At 44.9% G+C, this 6,657-nt stretch overlaps 1 pseudogene across 1 annotated transcript; it reads right to left on the bottom strand.

Moving 5' to 3' along the window:
• Positions 1-1,169: 1,169 nt before the first annotated feature.
• Positions 1,170-4,789, bottom strand: LOC308435396 (cyclin-dependent kinase 4-like; annotated as a pseudogene). The gene is made up of 2 exons: positions 4,696-4,789; positions 1,170-2,083 (listed from the first exon to the last, which is right to left on the bottom strand). The product of its transcript is annotated as a cyclin-dependent kinase 4-like (transcript).
• Between the last annotated feature and the right edge of the window lie 1,868 nt (positions 4,790-6,657).

Genomic DNA, 6,657 nt, shown 5'->3' with positions numbered 1-6,657 from the left:
CTGACTCTCCCAGCACACTCACCTCTCACATTCTACACTGTCCTTTCCTCCCATCATTTGCCCTGATACCAACAAGAAGAAATGTGCTCCCCATGAGCACAACAAATGCCTGCTCCAGAACACAGAAATGTGAAGCCTCCTGACACAGCAGCATTGTTGATGGCTTACCAAATCATTCAGTAAATGTGCTGTCTCAGGCAGCTACTGTGCAGGCCACAGGACACTCAAAGTGTCTCTATTCAGATTCCTACACATGTGCTCACCTAGGATGCACCTTCATGGTTTCTCACAATAACCAGTTGCCTTAGGTATCACTCTAAACCTGCAGCAACATTTGAACTAGCCATCCTCCTGAGAGTCAGCCCCAGAAGGATTGGGACATTGTATGTAGCTGACAGCAGTGCCATTGGCGGACATAGAAAGTGGGCTTCAGGTGTGAGAGAAAGTCCAGGCTTCTGTCTTCCTGAAAGTGTTAGGAAACTCGTTGCTGGGCTCAAGAACCGTGCACTGAGGTTTAGAGAACACAGAAAGTCAGAGTGCTTCCATCATGGAGACCACTCAGCCTGTGTGACCTGCTTTCCTGTGGGTTTGATGGGAGTAGTTACACAGCACATCTTTTGCACTTTGCACAGAAAAGCTGTAAATCTTTTGAATGATCCAAAAAGGCTTTTATTCCTAAGAATCTTGAAGATTTGCATCCTAACCATTGCCATCTTTCTAACACTAAGTCTTCTTCCAGCAGCAGCTGTGCTCCAGGTTCCTCCATCTCTGGCACCCCTGACTGTTCTAGCTGAGGCTTTCTGGGGATATAGGCTCCTTGAGATTGAGATACCTCTGGAGGCCAGTCATACCTACAAAGGGGCATGATTATACTGATCTCGCTAATTTTTTCTCCTTCACCTGCCATCCCATATCTCTGTAGAACAATTCATCTTGGACTTTGTTTTGTTTTGTTTTGTTTTTTGAAGACCATACTTCATTGTCTGCTTTTATTTTTCTTGTATAAAAACTATACCAGTATGATTCAGGAAGAGAAGAAAACAAATACACTTGACATTTAGTGTAGAAAAAAGGGAGGTACGGGGGGATAAACCTATAAGGAGAAGTGAGGGATTGTCATTTAAGGCTGAAAATGATCTCTGTAAAAAGTTGGAGGACTCTGCACGGCCTCAGGAGTAGGCAGAGCCTGCCACTTCATCCAGGTCCTCCCACCAAGTGTCTGGAAACTGAGGCAGGCAGCCCCTCTTCTCACTCCAGTCGCTTTCCTCCTTGTGCAGGTCTTGGTGCTGCAGGGATGCCTCGGAAGGCACAGACTTGCTTCTGTGGGTTAAAGGTCAAATTTTCCAGCAGCAGCTGTCCTCCAGATTCCTCCATGTCTGGCACCCCTGACTGTTCTGGACAAGGCTCTCTCGGGGCAAAGGCTCCTTGAGGAAGAGATACCTCTGGAGGCCAGTCTTCTTCTTGAGGATATCAAATAAGTTCAAAGACTTTGCCCAACTGGTCAGCTTCAATTTCCACAGAAGAGAGGCTTCTGTTGAAACATCTCTCTGATGATACAGCCAATGATCCACATGCCTACAGGTGTTGCATAAGTAGACGGCAGAACTTCATGAGCCCAGCACCAGAGGGTAACATCCACAGACACGAGGGCCATCTGGAAGCTGAACATTCTGGCTAGGCCAAAGTCAGCCATCTTGACTGTCCCATTACTTATCACTAGAATGTTCTCTGGCTTCGGTTCCCAGTGAACAATGCAGTTTCCATGAATATAATGGAGGCTACTTAGAAACTGGTGCATCAGATCTAAAGGTCTCAAATGGCAAGCATAGTGGCGTTGCTTTGTGCAGGTATGTCCTCATGTCCTGATATATATGTTCAAATGCGAGGATTAACTTGATGTCCCCATCAGTTCAGGAAGTAGCACAGATATCAATCAGCCATGCAACACTGGGATGTTCAAAGATCTTCATCATCTTTAACAAGGCTGCCTCATGAACGGTGCTGAGAGAAAGGACTTTCCCAGCTGCTGTTCCATTAGGAACTCTCAAATACTTGAAGGCCACACAGTGGCCACTGTGGGGATCTCAGGCTTAGTGTACCATCCCATAAGCACCAACACCAGACATGGGTACATATCAAATGGTCGCCATTCATGTAGAAGGGGATCTTAAGCTTGGCCACGGGCAATGAAGGTGGGCTTTTATCTGGGCCTGGGAGCCAGTACCTGAGGCTTTGTACCCAGCTGAGATTTTTTTTTTAATAATGTAGGAAGCTCCCATGAGACTTCTGTGATAAGACTGCCCTCATCTGGAGCTACAATTCAAAAGGTGTTTATCAAAGCCTTTCCCTCTACATTGCTGAAAGAAACAGAGAGAACAGTGGGGTGTGTTTGGCTGTGGGGAAAGGTTTTTAACTTAAAACTCATGCATACAACCATCCTGAGGGAAGTCAAGTATAGTAACTGAAGGTAGAAATTTAGTAACAGAAACAACAATAGAGGCCGTGAAGGGTGCTCTCTATTGGCTTCTTTATGATTTCTGTGTCCTGTTTCCTACTCCCAGCTAAGCTCCAATCCATACTTTCCTAAACACTTATATTCAGTAAATAATGAGGAAAATGTACATCAGGTGGTGTCGAGAAAATGAATAGGGCATAATTTAAAATAAACAATGTATGACTTAAATTTGACCAAATTGTCAGAAAAGTATCCAACCAAGAGGGACAGAGGCAGTCCCTTACTGGCATGCATGCAAGACACTTCAGGGTGTAAGCTCCTCCTCACTCTTGGAACAATGAAGAACTTGAACTTGTCTCCTTTCACCTTTTAACTCATGCATCTATTAGGAGGCTCAGCCACTTTCCCTCCCCCAGTCAATTCTATTCTCCATTTGTTTCAGTTCTAGGACTTGTTGCTGCTGTCTTTATCTGCACATGGTGGTCATTAGAGTCATCCTGAACCAAATTCAGACAGGGAATAGAGGGTCTGGACTCTCTATATCCCAGAGTCAGCATGAGACAAAGACCATTGGCACAACTGAACTCTCCTCTCTCCATCCTAAAGTCCCGGGTGTTCCTTTATGTTTCAGACACACAACATGCTGACATCCAGTAGTCAAAGGACTTGACAATTTTTAGTAGTCCCTGGCCGTCTCATGTGCAGTTTTTAGTCATTCTGGAAAAGGTAAAGGGTCCATTGCTTCTCTCATCTCTGAACTTGTCCCAGTTCCCTGTTCTCCTGAGCCCTTTGGCAGTTATCCTAGTTGTAATCTTCCAAGGAAAGTCACATTCAGTAGTATATTCTCAACAGGGATGATCCTGCCACTGTCCAATGTGCCCTGTGTTTAAGTCACCTCACATCCAATGCCTCTCTCTCCTTCAGTGTCTCCTCTGCAGATGATGGTGCTGTGCTACAGAAGCTTGTTCATGTGAGTCCAGGATGGTCATGGATTCCTGACTATGAGGCCTGTGGTTCATTGTTGCTAAGGATCACATCTCAAAATAACAACACTGAACTGGAAATACAAACAGAAATTCTGCTACCTGAGCAAGTTATGCAGAAAATAAGGAAGGATGTTTTACACAGGGACAAGTGTCCAAATGGAATCTATAGTGTTGATCTGGTGCCTGGAAGAGGAACAATGATCAAGTCTCTAATGGGCCACCTCAAAGTCTCCCTGCAGTTCAGAGGAACACCAAGGGCCCGAACTCTGTGGTTGTGATACCAGTGTGGAACATCTCCCAAGCCTTGACACCAGCATCTATAGATAAACAAAGGACTGGATTTCTACACTTTTGTTCTGCATGCTAAAACAGTAAAACAACAGGTATGTAAGAAATGACATACAAGAACAGGGCCTCTTTGATAGCTGCCCAAACCATCTGATACACAGTCCTTCAATTCCTGTACCCCAAGAACAAGCAACTCTCATTCTCATAGAACACATAAGCTGGCCCTTGTTTCTCTTCCTTCCCCCATTTGTTCTTTCCATCAAGAGGAAGACATTTCCTTCCTGTGCTGACATGGTATTAGGATATGGTTCCCACAGACAACAGAAGCTCCTGAGAAATCTAATGCTTGTATGAGTGAACCTAGAGATGAAAGTGTGGATGGACATGTTCCCCTTCACTTCAAGCTGCAGTGATGTCACCATCTCACGCAGAAGTCCATGTCTTAGTGGAGTACCCGCTGACAAGGTTTTTCTGCCATTGAAACTCAGGTAATGATTGCTTTGTATCCATAGAGGAGACTTGGCCCTACAATTAGCTCCTGGCACTGAGGAGGCAGAAAGGAGGATATACCTGTGACAGTGGAAGGCTGTATGCAAAAATTAATGTGAGGCCAATCTGGAAGCTACATGGTGCATCCCCTGATCTTTTCTTCAGTTTTTCATTGCAAGCTGGTGTTTTCCTAGTGACAGGACTGTTATCTCTCTGACACTCACCCAGCCCTCCTTCTCAGTCTTTAAAATTTGGACAATAGAGAAGGACCTCTACAGATGAGTCAGTGGGTGAAACCCTGACATCTGTCACTGCATTTCCTAGCAATTCTTTCCTAAGTGTGGGATGTCTGCCAGAGCTAGGCTCTCAGTTCTTGCCTTGCAACCTGTTGAGTCACTTCCTGGACTGTGCCTACTCCAAACTTCCTCTAGCACCATGGAAGCCATTTTCATTTCACAGGTCTGACTTCATTCTTACCCACAAGGAGCAAGGGTGAAGACTGGCTCTGAGATGTGTTCCCAGCTTCTAGACTATTTGAAGTGGTGTGATCTCTTCTTTTGTCAGTTGCCATTCAATAACCAGAGTGAGGTGCAAGGATTTCACTACGTGCTAGATCCCAGGATCATCAGTGTGATACACATGCCTTGTCCGAGGGGCTGACAGACTGACAGAGCCCATTGCATTCAGGAAGATGAAGGTGGTGAGGTAAGTCCATATCAAAAGAGGTAAGAACAGTAATGAAAATGGAGTTAGCATCCCAGTCCTGGTGGTTGGGAAACAGTGTCCCTGAGAAGACAGCTCTGATTGGCTGAGCCTGCAGAGAAAGAAGGCATGAAACTGAGGACATTGAGAGCAACCATGTGGCACTCAGCCATCATGAACATGTGGAACTGAGGAGTGTTTGTGATACTGTGCACACCCTAAAGGGATTTACTGTATTTCATCTCTTGGTGAAATTGTGTTCTCTACACAGATCACAGGCCCTGGGAGAGTTGACTGTCACAACAAGCCAAAAGCATGAACTGTGCACTCCTCTTGTGCTGGTGATGGGAAAGTCAGAAGACGAGGAGGCCATCCTGACAGAGGGAAAATGTAAGGATGCTGTGTTCCTGCATGTGGTTCCGCCTTTTTCACATATTCATGTTGAGCTTCTAAGCAGGTAAGGGTGTAGATAAAAACTGTCACAAGAGGTAAACCTAGACCTTGGCTGTTCATCAGCCTTTGGTTTATTTATTTCCCATGCAGACTCTCAGTCTCCTTGAGCACAACAACTTACTCTCCCTGACTTTATTAACTATGGAAATAAGCGACTGTGTGGTACAGGTAGGTTGAGCTGCCTAAATCACGTATGCTTAGACCTTCTATCAATGCTGTCTTTTCAGACATCTCCAGATAAGATCCTGACATTCAGTACAGCATTCAAAGGTCAAGAGGATCCCTGACCAAAGCAACACAGGCTGGAGCCAAATTGCTGATACTCTGCACCAATGTCCTTCCCTGTTTGTTACTGCCAAAGACAGTCTGAACTGAAAGTCTGTACCTGCTCTCTCAGTGAAGTCACAACCACTTGAAATCTGAATTTGAACTGGCTTTATAGCTAATACTGTTGACCCCAAAATATAGTTCAATGTCTGAAAATATGAGTTTCCCATTTTCCAACCTGGAACATTCTGTCTCAGGGAAGACAGTGTTTACACGTGAAAGGAGAGACCTGGTGAGGAAGGACAGGTGCCATGTGGCTTTCTCACCATGGCTTCATCTTAACCTACGTCCCAACATTTCTTCATTCCCGGCCCAAGTAAGTAGTATTTCTAGGATGACTAGACCTCTGAAGTGCTGATAGGTCCTGAGGGATCACTGGGTGTCATGCCCCATGAGGAGACTCTTCAGGATCTTCTGTGAAGGCCTACTTCTCTTCATTCTTCAAACAGCATGTGGGATGAATGCTTCTCTTGAACACTTGATGCTCACTTGTCAGTTTGCAGATCACTTACAAAAAGTTTTCTCACTATGATTGTCTTCTAGATTCCAGCTTACTTTTCCATAGATGGTGTTTAGTGTGGTCACACTTGAAACTGACTAATGCAGTGCATTGACCAGCTAGACTTCTCTAATGCCTAGAGGCAGTGCATGATGGAGCCACAGGATAGAGTCATTTCTATTTCTCTCAGATTTTATTATCACTCATCTGCACAGAAAGAATATTCTGGGCTTCCATCCACAGTTTTCTAAATCTTTTCTGAATGGCATTAACCTAGAATTGACCTACATGTCTAGAAACATGGGAACATCCTATAATGTTCTTCCATATTCACAAACTCACTGCTGTCCTCTCCTTCTGAGCACTGAACCTCTGTGGTTATTGCTAGAGAACTTCCTTTGGTCTGCATATACTTCTTCTCTCCAGAGACTCAGTACAGTGTCAGGATGTCAGGAAGC

This window comes from Micromys minutus (assembly GCF_963924665.1).
Source record: "Micromys minutus genome assembly, contig: SUPER_22_unloc_1, whole genome shotgun sequence".
Lineage (NCBI taxonomy): Eukaryota > Metazoa > Chordata > Mammalia > Rodentia > Muridae > Micromys > Micromys minutus.
The sequence above is the reverse complement of the archived record's forward strand: the minus strand, read 5'-3'. Positions and strand labels throughout refer to the sequence as shown.